Below are 12710 nucleotides of genomic sequence, written 5' to 3' on the forward strand. Positions count from 1 at the left end.
ATTTGAATCCTGAGGGTCCCTAGGGTCCAACTAGCCCACTAGGTACCTCCAGTAAGCGCCACAGAGCTGCGTTGCAGAGAGGTGTAAAAAGTGGCACGGCGTGGACCACCTCTCTGCAATGCAGCTCAGTGGCGCTTAATGGAAGCACCTGGTGGGCTAGTTAGCCCCCAGGGGCCCTCAGGATTGAAGGGGAATTATTTCCCCAACTTAAAACGCGCCATAGGGCGTGTTTGCACACGTCACCTCAGGCCCCGTCCCCTCCCTTCCCCACTGTGTAAACACACCCTGTGGCCATTTTTTAAGTTGGGAGATTAAGTCCCCTTGAATCCTGAGGCTCCCTAGGGGCAAAATAGCCCACTAGGTACGTCCAGTAAGCGCCATTGCAGAGAGGTGTAAAAAGGGGCACGGCCTGCACCACCTCTCTGCAACACAGAGCAGTGGCGCTCACTGGAAGCACCTGGTGAGCTAGTTGGCCCCCAGGGTCCCTCAGGATTGAAAGGGAATTATTTCCCCAACTTAAAACGTGCCACAGGGCGTGTTTGCACACGCCACCTCAGGCCCCGTCCCCTCCCTTCCCCACTGTGTAAACGCGCCCTGTGGCCGTTCTAAGTTGAGAGATTAAGTCTTCTTGAATCCTAAGGGTCCCTAGGGTCACACTAGCCCACTAGGTACCTCCAGTAAGTGCCAGAGAGCTGTGTTGCATAGAGGTGTAAAAAGGGGCGTGGCCTCAGAACACCTGTCTGCAACACAGCTCCCTGGCGCATACTGGAGATACCTGTTGGGCTAGTTGGCCCTCAGGGACCCTCAGTATTGACGGGGAATTAATTCCCCAACTTACAACTGGCCAGGGGGCGCGTTTGCAGAGTGCTGCAAGGAGGGGGCGTGGCCTGCACCCTCAATTTTTTGTTGAAAAAAGAAATTTGGCTCTCCGAAGGCCTTAATCGGCCCCGGGGACCCCAACCCCCGGGTCATGGGCTTTTTTTTTTTTTTTATTCTTTAGGAGGGGGGCTGCATTGCCCCCATCCTCAGGCCACTTATGGCTCCGGGGACCCCATCCCCCGGTGCCATCCTTTGTTTTTTATTATTTTTAAAAAATATATATTTATAGAAACACCTAGGACATTCTGGACAAACCGTATGTACCTATCACCATGACGATTTGCGTGATATTCAGTAAAAGGCGACAATGCATACAATGAATCCACGTGGAATGTATTTACACCGCTAGTGAAGATCTGACGTGTCCTACTGTGCCCTACTGTGCCTAATCCCGGCGCCCCCGCCGCTGGGTACTCTCCAAGTAGACACCCTTGTCGTTTATTTATACAAACATGGGTAGCTATTGACGGGCACATTTAATACACACGCACACCAAGCCATTCAAAGGGGATTCGACAAAAATTCGACCAAACTATGCAAGAACCCCCCCTCACGGTTAATAAAACACACATCCACCGCCAGATGTGCAATACTTTTTATTTTACTCTCTGGAAATGAGACAAACCTCACTTGAGAGTCACAGCGCGCTCCTGGCAGAGCCCAATGCTGTGTTACACCCACCATTGCCTGCCGAGTGCCACACACCTCTGTGTTGTATTCCACCAGCTAGTGCGTATGCTGTGACACTCTCTAGCCCATGTGCACTGTAACAACCCCCCGTGAATATGTCATGCCACACTTGCCTTCGCACGGGTTATATTGCCCCATCTAACGTGCCTTCCTCGATGCCTATGTTATAAAGCACAGCGCTATGCCATACATATTACAATCTGGGATCCATATCTTTGTCACAGTGCATATGCAACGTTACACTCCCCAGCACATATTTTATATTACAACTTTAGAGCCTAGTTAGGTTACACAACTCTGCCCTGTGCATATTACACTCCAAGGCGCATATCGCATAGCACGCGCTAGTGCCTATGCTTTCTCGTGCTCTCCAATGAATCTGTCATTGCGCATAATGTATTGAATATTATATTTCACGCCCCGGTTCATCTTATATCACACCTTTTGGTGCATAGTTTATACCATATACTAAATCTAGTTTTCATTTTCAATCGTGCTCTCAGGACTATGTTCAATATAACACTGCGTCCACGTACCCTTTTCACGGGCATTACATTTTGCGATGGGGGGTGGAGGATCAGGGGGTGTTTCTGCCAAGTGAGCCCGGAGTCACAGTCACAAACGTCCTCTTCTTCCTGAATAAAAGTGAGATTATGCGACACACATTTTAAAAACAAAAAGGGTTCCTAATACCCACCTTCTCTGAACAGTTAGCTTGCTGCCCCATCCACCTCCACCCTATCCTCTGTTGTCTGAATCCATGGACTAGCCTCCTCCCTCCTGCCATGCATGATCTGATGTGCTGCCACTGCCCTCCATTTAGCATGATGTACCAGTCCACTCCTCCTGCCCTCCATTGCCCAATGCTATGGCCCATCATTGACCTCCTGCTTAGCCTCTGTGCTTAGCTTGCTGCCCCTATTCTCCTTCCCCCTGCCCTCCGATGTCTTTGTGCATGCCCCTGCTCCATCCTTTTTGCCCACCATGTTCCATGGACCTGCCACTACTATCTACTCTGAAAGTTCTGTTGAGCTGCCACTCCCCTCCCACCTGCCTAGCATTGTCAGATGACTGTAACCTGTCCCTGCCACCTCCACCCTGCCTGTCCACATGCCATGCCCCATCCCCTTCCTCCTGTCCTCCATGGGCCATTTTAATTGCCACACCCTTCTGCCCTCCCTGGTCTGTTGTGCTGCAACTGCTCCTCCTGCCTGCCCCGCGTGGTCTGTTGTGAGGCCCCTTCCCCTGAACTCTCTTCTCTGTGCCCAGGTCCTGACCCTCCCTTCTATCCTCCATGGTCCTTTGTGCATGCCCCTGCACCCTACTTCTTGCCCATCATAGCCATTGTGCTGCCACTAACCCTCCCGCTTGCCATGCATGGTCTTCTGTGCTGCCATGGCCCCTCCCACCTTCCCTGTGTGGTCAGCTAGCTGCCCCTGACCCCCTCCCACCTTCCCTCCATGGTCTGTGTGTATGCCATCATAGTCTCACTGTTGCTCTCCATGGTGTGTCTTGTTTCTAGTGCCCATCCTGCCTGACCTCCATGGTCATCTTGCTGCTCCTGCCCTGCCCCCACCCTCTGTTTCCATGTGCAGACCCCTATTCCCTCCCTCCTGGCTTGTCTGTTCCATTGTAATGCCCCTTATCCATCCCTCCTGTCCTTTATGGTCTGATATGCTGCAGCTTTCTCTCCTGTCTGTCCATTATGGTCAGCTAGCTACCATTGCCTCTTTCCCCTCTGTTCTCTGTTGTCCATGTGCATGGTCCTGTCCCCTCCCTATTGCTTTCTATGGATTGTTGTGCTGCACTCCCGTCCCGCATGCCCTGTGTGGTGTATTGTGCTGCTGCAAACCCTGATGCCTGCCCTGTAGGGTCAGTTTGGTGCACCTCTCCATGTCCCTCCTGTCCTCTATTATCCGGGTCCATGTACCTACCCCAATTCCTTCTGCCTCCCATGATCCAATGTACCATACTAGCGAACATTTTGAACTTGGTAAGAGGGAGATTTTGAAAAAAACCTGGGGTATTGATTTTCCCCTTTAGTTACATTGAAAAAGAGGAGATTGTAGACAGGAGACAGATCAAATAAAGCCCATTTGAGCTTAAAAACATTGGACGTTTCCTGGCTGAAACGGGTCTGTTGGCATGTATGGTTGTACTACCACTGCCTCTTCCTTCTGCCCACAATGGTCTATTATATTGCCACAGCCTCTCTTGCCAGTCCTGTATTGTTGGTTTGTTGCCCCTGCCCCCCTTTCCACTGCCCTCCATAGTCTGTTGTGCTGCCACTGCCCTTCCTGCCTGCCAGTGTGGTCAAATTGTTGCCTCTGCACTCTCCTACCTGCCTTCAATTTTCAGAGTCCGTGCCCCTGGCCTCTGCCTCTCAACAGTATCCCAATGAACAACTAGATTGCTAACATTCTATATTCATTACAAAAGTGTGGAATGCCTGACGTCATCTTGATGTAATCAAAACTGTAATACCTAGAGCATTTCTTTTAGAAATTACATATATGAGAGGGTCTTATTTGCATCAAAATTATGGTTAGTGCTCTATAAAACTAAAATGAGGACATATTTTCTGAGTTTTCAAATAGCGACAAAGAACTTTTAAATTATTTATAATCTTTATGTTTTTTTATCCAGTTGACCACTTTATTAAATGTTGCACCTAGGGGAGAGGATGTGGTGTTACTTCCAGAGCTGCAGACTTTGCAACTGGGGAACCAGGTTGGAGTTTCTGCTTCAGCTCAACATTCTGTGATTCTGGTCAAATCACTTAATCTCCCCATGTCTACAACCAAAATGAATTTGATCTTGTGTTATGTAACCAATGCTCATGTAAAGCACTCCAATACCTGACAAGTCTGCACTATATAAAACTGCAAATACACAAAAAATAAGTGTTTTGCACACTTCTGTCATTGGGCTACATGTGGGCTACATCAGGGTGATATTTGTGCTGCATTTGGGCTCTTTTGTCTCTGGTGGCCATCTTGGGAGATTTGTTATGAAGTTTCCTAATTTCCTCATTTACTGCAGTCTCCTCAGTAGGAAATACTTTCAGTTTTTTACTTTGGTTCCATCAAGAAGGCATACAGATGTGTCACACATTTGCCATAAATTCTGAATGTTAGCACACTAGTTGCTCATTAGATCACTGTAGTAAAGCTACTGCTCACCAGGGAAGTTCGCTGCTGGTAGAATTTTTTTATGAAATAGAAGAGGATTTAAGAAGTCAAAATGTGCCCTAATTTTTCTTTCTGGAGCACTAATCATAATTTCTATGGCAAAATGAACCCCCTCATTTTGTTCCTTTGTAAATTACATGTTTTAAGTGTTACCACTTTATTCCAATCAAGATGGCTTCAGGTGTGCCATACTTTTGTCATAAGTAAGAGTGTTAGCGCTCTAGTTATTCGTTAGAACACTCTGGGATATTCTGTCATTGGGCTATACTTGGGCTACATCTGGGTGATATTTGTGCTACATTTGGGTTCTTTTGTTTCTGGTGGCCATTTTGGGAGACTTATTTGTTATGAAGTTTCCTAATTTCCTCATTTACTGCAGTCTCCTCAGTAGGAAATACTTTCAGTGTTTTACTTTGATTCCATCATGAAAGCATTCAGATGTGTCACACACTTGCCATAAATTCAGAATGTTAGCACTCTAGTTGCTTATTAGATCACTGTAGTAAAGCTACTGCTCACCAGGGAAGTCTGCTGCTCGTATTGAAAGTGCATGTTTCAGTCTGCATATCAGATTTTTTTAATGAAATAGAAGAGGATTTGAGAAGTCACTCAAAATGTGCCCTAATTTATTTTCTTTCTGCAGCAGTACTCATACTTTCTATGGCAAAATGAACCCCCTCATTTTGTTCCTTTTTAAATTAAATGTTTTAAGAGTTACCACTTTATTCCAATCAAGATGGCTTCAGGTGTGCAATACGTTTGTCAGAAGTAGGACTGTTAGCGCTCTAGTTGTTCTTTAGAACACTCTGGGAAGCTGCAGTATAACACAAAGGAATCAACTGACAGTCTCTGCCCTTGTTGGAAGTACATGTTTTACTGAGAATGCCTGACTTCATTCTCACATGATTGAGAAAGATAATGTGAATTTACAGAAAATATGCTCTCAGTTTAGCTTATAGATCACCTTCCAAACCTCTGTGGGAAAAGCATGAGAAAATAGTTTTCTCTCAAACATGATTCATGATATCACAGCAGAAGGCTTTTTCACATGGTAAAATCACCTTAGAACACACCACATTTCCTAAAATGAGTATGGTACTATCAACAAATGATTTATAATGTAACTAAAGTCTTAAAACCTTCTATTAACTGCAATGCTTTTTAATGAGGTGCTAGGATAAGATAGGATAGGATAGTCACTTGTATAGCGCGAACAAATGCCGAGGCGTCTTGGCGCTGGTCCATAGAAAGAGACTACTTCCACTAAGAGTGGATCACCTCAAAAAGGCATGTTTTTATCAATTTTCTAAAAACTTGATGACTGTCAGTACGTTTAACAAAGCCTGGGAGATCATTCCATCGGCTACCCGCCTGATACGAAAATGCTCTACCTCCCCATCTAGCTTTTTTCACACGGTTAAGTTTAAGCAGACTTTGGGTAGAAGATCTAAGTGTCCGACCCGGACGGTAAGGAGTAAAGAGCTTCTCCACTTCCTTAGCTCCCCCCCCAAACACCGCCTTATGAACTAGGCATAGCGCCTTGAACTCTATCTGCTGCTGGACAGGGAGCCAGTGCAATGCCTTGATTCCCTCAGCAACAGACTGGTCTCTAGGTACATCCAGCAGAAGTCTGGCTGCTGCATTCTGCAGAACCTGCAGTCTCTTCAGCAGGGACTTATTCAGTCCCAGGAGAAGTGGATTGCAGTAGTCCATTTTGGACAGCACTAAAGCCACCACCACATTCTTGTGGAGGTCAGGGTTGATGAAAGGGAAAATCTTCCGCAGTATCCTAATTAAATACGAGCAGGAAGAGGCGTAATTGCTAACATGTGCCGAGAAATTGAGCTGGTCATCGAACACCACTCCCAGATTTCTAACCTTGCGTACAGGGGTGGGACATTCGCCTGCCTCTGCCGGCCACCAGGAGCTATTCCATGCGGGCTTTCCCGGGCCAAATTCAATTATCTCGGTTTTCTCTGTGTTGATTTTGAGGAAATTCTCTCGCATCCATTTCATAATTTCTGACATACAGCTATGAAACTTAGTAGCTGAGTCATTTGTTTCTTGCCCTGCAGAGACTATAAGCTGTGAGTCATCAGCGTAGGAGATTATAGTAAAGCCATGTGCCTTGATGAGCTTGGCTAGAGGGGCTACATAGATGTTAAAGAGTGTTGGTGATAAAGAGGAGCCCTGTGGCACCCCGCATGGTAGGTGGAAAGGGTCCGACTGTAGACCATCCCAGGACAGGCTATGGTCTCTACCCTCCAAAAAGGAGGCTAGTAGAGCCAATGCCCTCCCCTGTACGCCAAACTCCTGAAGCCTTCGAAGCAACACCTTATGATTGACGGTGTCGAAGGCAGCCGAGAGATCTAACATCACCAAGACTGCACGACCTCCCCCGTCTACCATAGCCCGCACCTTTTCAGTTGCCATTAGGAGTGCTGACTCTGTAGAGTGCTGGGCACGAAAGCCATGCTGAGAAGAGTCCAGTAAGTCGTGGGCCGCCAAATGTGTCGTAAGGGCACGGTTCAAATCTTTCTCCAGAATCTTGGCCCCCATAGGCAGGGCGGCAATTGGTCGATACGTTTTTAAAACAAGGGGGTCTAACGTGACTTTTTTTAATAAAGGTTTAATTATAGCCCTCTTCCAGCAAGAGGGATAGCATCCGGATTGCAGTGCTGTATTAATTACCTGGGTCAGCTCTTCTGCTATTACATCAACGGCCAGGTGAAAAACTGATGGAGGGCAGGGATCTAAGGGAGATCCGGAGTTTGTTGAGATAATCAACCTCCTAGTTTTATCCGCCGTGATTGGGGTAAACTCCCTGAGACCCATGTGTTCCAGGAATCTGCTTCTGGCGCTAGCTCTTTCCCCCCAGTGCTGGAAGGCCTACTACTAAACTCATCGTAGATGACCTGGACTTTTTCTTGGAAATATGCTGCCAGCTTTTGGCAAGTTTCTTGATCCGGACGATAATTATTTTCCTGCGGCGGTTTGGCCAGAACTGTTATGGTCCTAAACAGCTCCTTGGCCGAGTTGCCAGCATCCATAATTTTGGCTGAGAAATAGGCGCTCTTGGCTGCCACTATTGCCTGCTTATAGGCTGCGAGGGAAGCATTATACTGTGATTTTCCCTCCGCACTATAATCCTTTCTCCAGGACCGCTCCGCCCTTCTGCAAATTGCCTTCAAGGTCTTGAGCTCAATGCTATACCAAGGTGAACTTGGTTTAGTTCTCCTGGATCCAAGCAGCTTCTGAGGGACTACCCTGTCTATCGCAGCTTCCAACCAATCGTTAAAGCGCTTTGACGCCACGGAGATATCATTGGTGTGGACAGGGCGTGACCCGGCCAGTATGGGGAGTAGTTTCTCCGCGGTAACCTGAGACCATGGTCGGATCAGGCGTTTCACTTCTCTATGGCCTGAAGGAATAACTGATATCCCAGTCATGACAGTGAAATTCACTGCCTTGTGGTCGGACCAGGGAAGTGCCATGATGTTGACCTCCTTCAGAGCTATATTATTAATGAATATGCCATCTAATGTATGTCCCCCACTATGCGTGGGGCTGGCTACTACTTGGTTAAAGTCCAGCGCTGCTAGGCTCTCGATTAGTGTGTCCACCTCTGGTTGATTCGTGCGTTCTAAATGATAATTAAAATCGCCCAGGATCATAAAAGGGTGATGGTCCATCCGGGACTCTAAAAAATGCATGAGCATAGCCGGAAAAGAGGACTTAGGGCCTGGGGGACGATAGACTAGAATGCCATGGAAGTTATACATGTTAGCCACGTAAATAGTAAAATACATAGCTTCGGCGGCAAGATCTAGGTAGGTTTCCACCCGAATTTTAAGATGTGATGCATGTACAACCGCTATTCCCCCCCCTTTCTTATCCCGTCTATCCTGGGAAGAGACAGCATACCCACTTGGTAGGGCAATGTTCCAATCCGGCCCAGACGTTTCGTCTGTCCACGTTTCAGTTAGAAACACTAGGTCATATATGCCACTTTCTATCAAATCGTGAATTTGGTAGCTGTGCTTATGAAGTGACCGAACATTCACCAGAACACATGTGGTAAATATTTCATTACCGGTACTATTTTTTATGCGGTAAAGTCTAGTAAGAATAACTCAGTAAATATAAGAGGCAGAATCCGTGGTATTAGAGGTTCTAAAAGGCTTTATTCCTATACAAAGGAATACAATTCGAATTGCAGGCTTCTATTCCATCACCACGAAAGTTCAGGAAGGAAGGGCATACATTATTGACAGATAATCAGTTTTATAGAAAATGCATTACAGTGAAACAGATGCAGGAGGCGTAACAGCTGATAATACAGATAAAATATGCATACGTAACTAATAAAGGCGGATATATGGGCGTAATTTAATAAACGTCATTATACATGATGTCACAAGTGGGTGGATCCATAAGAGAATCCTGTAATGTCAGCAGAAATATTTGGCAGAGATGCGCGCGCAGCCGCATGACGTGTGATTGACGTGCAACTAGAGGGTGAAGGGGACTTGACATTTAGCTCTACATGTGGAGACAGAAGTCTGGGGGTCATGTCAACCTAATCCCAAATCATATCTAATATCCTATGTTTAAAGAACTGTGTTATCCAAAAGGAAAGGTTTCTAGGATAGAATCTATTCTATACTGACTGTTAGTGCGTGTACAAGCGTCTAAGTGTCTACACGAGATGCGAGGGGGTAGGAATTTTCCATGGTAACGGGGCTATGAATTACTTGCATGAGGACAGCGAGGCCTGGCCCTTTGCACGGTAGCTGGAGGAATGTTTACCTAAACCACTAGACAGGAATGCATCGGATGAGGAGCGGAGCAGATAATCTTGAAGGTGAAATACAGTTTTTGGCAGGCAACAGGCTGGATCAGGCACCGTTAGCCGCGCAGGGAGTAGGACAAAGTTCATGGATACAGATGCAGGCTCAGACTGGAGCTTTCAGAGGCAGAAGGCAGGAAAAGACTTGATGACAGAATTCTGGGCCTACTCGCCTGAATCTGTAAAATGTGGAAAGTGAACCACATAAAGTCGGTGGCCTTTCATACTTAGGAATGGAATATCTGACCCATTCATGGCGGATCTGAAAGAGGACATGTTGACGGTGGACGCACATGTATTTGCGTCTTCAAAACTGGAACTGGAGGGAACATGCATGTACTTATAGCATGCACATGGAGCCGTTGGGGTCTACGATAGGGGACATAACTGATCACAAAATTCATATTTCCTCATTCCCTCCTTGTCCCCTACGGACCCTCAGGAGATATCGATCTTCATCAATCCATCGATCTGTTCATATAGCATCATTTGTTCTTCTTTCTTCTTCCGGGATCTTGAACGAAAACTTGGATGTGGGATACACGATGTGGCACACAGACCACAAATCGCTGGCCCACATTGTAGACATAAGCAGCAACTGAATAGTATGAGAAAGCCAATACCTAGGAAGGATAGGATTCTCCATCCCCAGGCTGACAACACGCTCCAAAACCAACCGGACCAAGTCCAGGTGCCTGGACTCTGGTGTATCTGGCTCATAATCTTATGAAGGCGAGTTATGGCTTTATATACTGACGGCGAATTTTCTGGTATGAAAACGCAGCAACTTGATCCGATGACCCTACAAGCTCCGCCCCTATCGGCCAGGATGACGTCAAGGACAAGACGATTTTGAAGCACAACAATCCGCATAGCAGACTGCTCTTCTGTTAAATTGCCTAAGGCGGAAGTAGTCTCGTTCACTACTGCTTCAAGGGTTCTGGTTAATCTACGTATCAGCTTACTATTAGTGACTGTACCTATATAGGGAAAGAAACCTTTATTGAAATCTGTGTATTGCTCCCATGCTGTTTCAGTGTAATCGACAATTGGGAGATCTCTCTGCTGTCTATTGTGTACTAAATGGGTATTTCTATGATAATCAGGAGGAGCTAGGAAAACAGGTGGTAGAAGGAATGCTATGTAACAGGTACCATCCCAGTCTAGAGGTAGACGTATATATGCGGTCTGGCCACATATGAAGTAGGAATGACGGGAAGCTCTAAATGTAGACTTGCCTTGATCACTGAATTTTATTACAGTGGTGCATTTACTATGGCCCATGTGTAGGGAACCATTCTTTCTTACACATAATTCCCCTTTTACTGGGAATACTGACATGGCGGGCAAGATTGGTGTAGCTTCAGATTCAACGTTCAGGATCATGAGGTTAAGTGTAAAATTACCTAATCCATATACTTCATTTTCTAGATCAGTTCCTGTTCTTTTGGGAAGTCCCTCCTTGTTAGGGTAGCAGACTTTAAGCAAAACTAGGTTCAGGTTTCCCCATACCCAGTTGTCTTGATAAACTGCGGAATTCGAATCTAGGGAATTAATCAAACTAAACCATGCTCCACAGGAGCCATTGTGTGTGAACGGATATGGAAAGAGGGGCAAAACTCCCTTATAGTTCTGATAGGGAGGGAGTCGGCCACATATCCAACAATTTGTGGCATTGCTGGTCTGATGGGAATGATGTAACATACTAATGAATGTGTTGTTACGCAGCGCAAATCTATAGGACAACTCATGCGGAGGTAATTCGCTAAAAGAATGTTCTGCAGTTACATTGTAAGCACGCTTAAGAATAGGGTAATACATGTGCAATAGTATGCTGGAAATGATGATCAGAAGACTTAGAAAAAACAAAATTAATAATGTTACTGTGCAGTGACTACGAAGTGATTTACAATACGCATGCTTTTTAAGCTGCATCTGTTGATTTCTTTCTCTATTCCGGTCTAGAGGACACATGTCAGAGACAAATTCAACCGATTCACCTTGGAGAGGACTTAAACAATCAAATTGTCTGACTTGCTAGACCTTAATTTTAGTTTATAAAGTTCTGGTTTTGACTGCTCAACCAAGGGGAGCTTTGAGTCTGTCTGTGAGGGAATGCAGGGTTGAGTATTCACACTGGATGGTAGTCCATAAAATTTCTTGATGTGACTCGAGTGCAACCACCCTTTACGTCCCTCGATCTTCACGGCTGTCCTTGTGGTTAGTAGAACAAGCTTCGGCGACTTCCACCTAGGCTCCAGTTGGGTCTTCCGGTCGAAATTCCGGACCAGAACCAGGTCGCCCAGAACCACGTCATGGGGCTTCACCTCAGTATTATCGGGAAAAGCTGCAGCTACCTGTGAACGACAAGATTGTAGTGCAGACATCAAGGAAGCCAGGTAATCTGTCAGCATATTACAGTCAACATCAGTGATTTTGCGAGGTATAGGCGTCCCCCACATATTTGGTGGTCTACCGAAGATCACCTCGTACGGGGATAGCCCTGTTCGAGAATGTGCTACCATTCTCATGTAAAAGAGCGCAACTGGTAAGGCTACTATCCAATCGACACCTTTTTCCCTACATATTTTGGACAATCTAATTTTCAGGGTTTGATTATGACGTTCCACGAGACCTGCTGCCTCGGGATGTCGGACACAGTGGAATTTCCATTGGTAGCCTAACAAAAGGGAGACGTGTTTCATTAGTTCGGATGAGAATGGCTGGCCGTTATCTGAGTAGACAACACGTGGTAACCCGTACCGTGGGAAGAATTCTCGAACTAACTGTTTGGCAGTAGTCGGGGCAGTGTAATCTGAAACCGGGTAGGCTTCTGTCCAACGGGAAAGAGCACAGACAACTACGAGAACATATTTGAATCCTCGACATCGTTCCATCTGGATATAATCCATCTGGAGGACTTCAAAAGCATGATCGGGAGATTGAAATCCACCCTGCTCTACGGGGATGCTTTTACCTGGATTGAACTGACAACATATCATACAGGTACGAACTCTTTGTTTAGCTGCTGCTCGCAAGTGTTTGTTGAACCAAATGTGTTGAATGCTGTCTAGCATAGCTTTTTCTCCTAGGTGCGCTGG

This window comes from Triturus cristatus, chromosome 5_2, assembly GCF_964204655.1.
Source record: "Triturus cristatus chromosome 5_2, aTriCri1.1, whole genome shotgun sequence".
Lineage (NCBI taxonomy): Eukaryota > Metazoa > Chordata > Amphibia > Caudata > Salamandridae > Triturus > Triturus cristatus.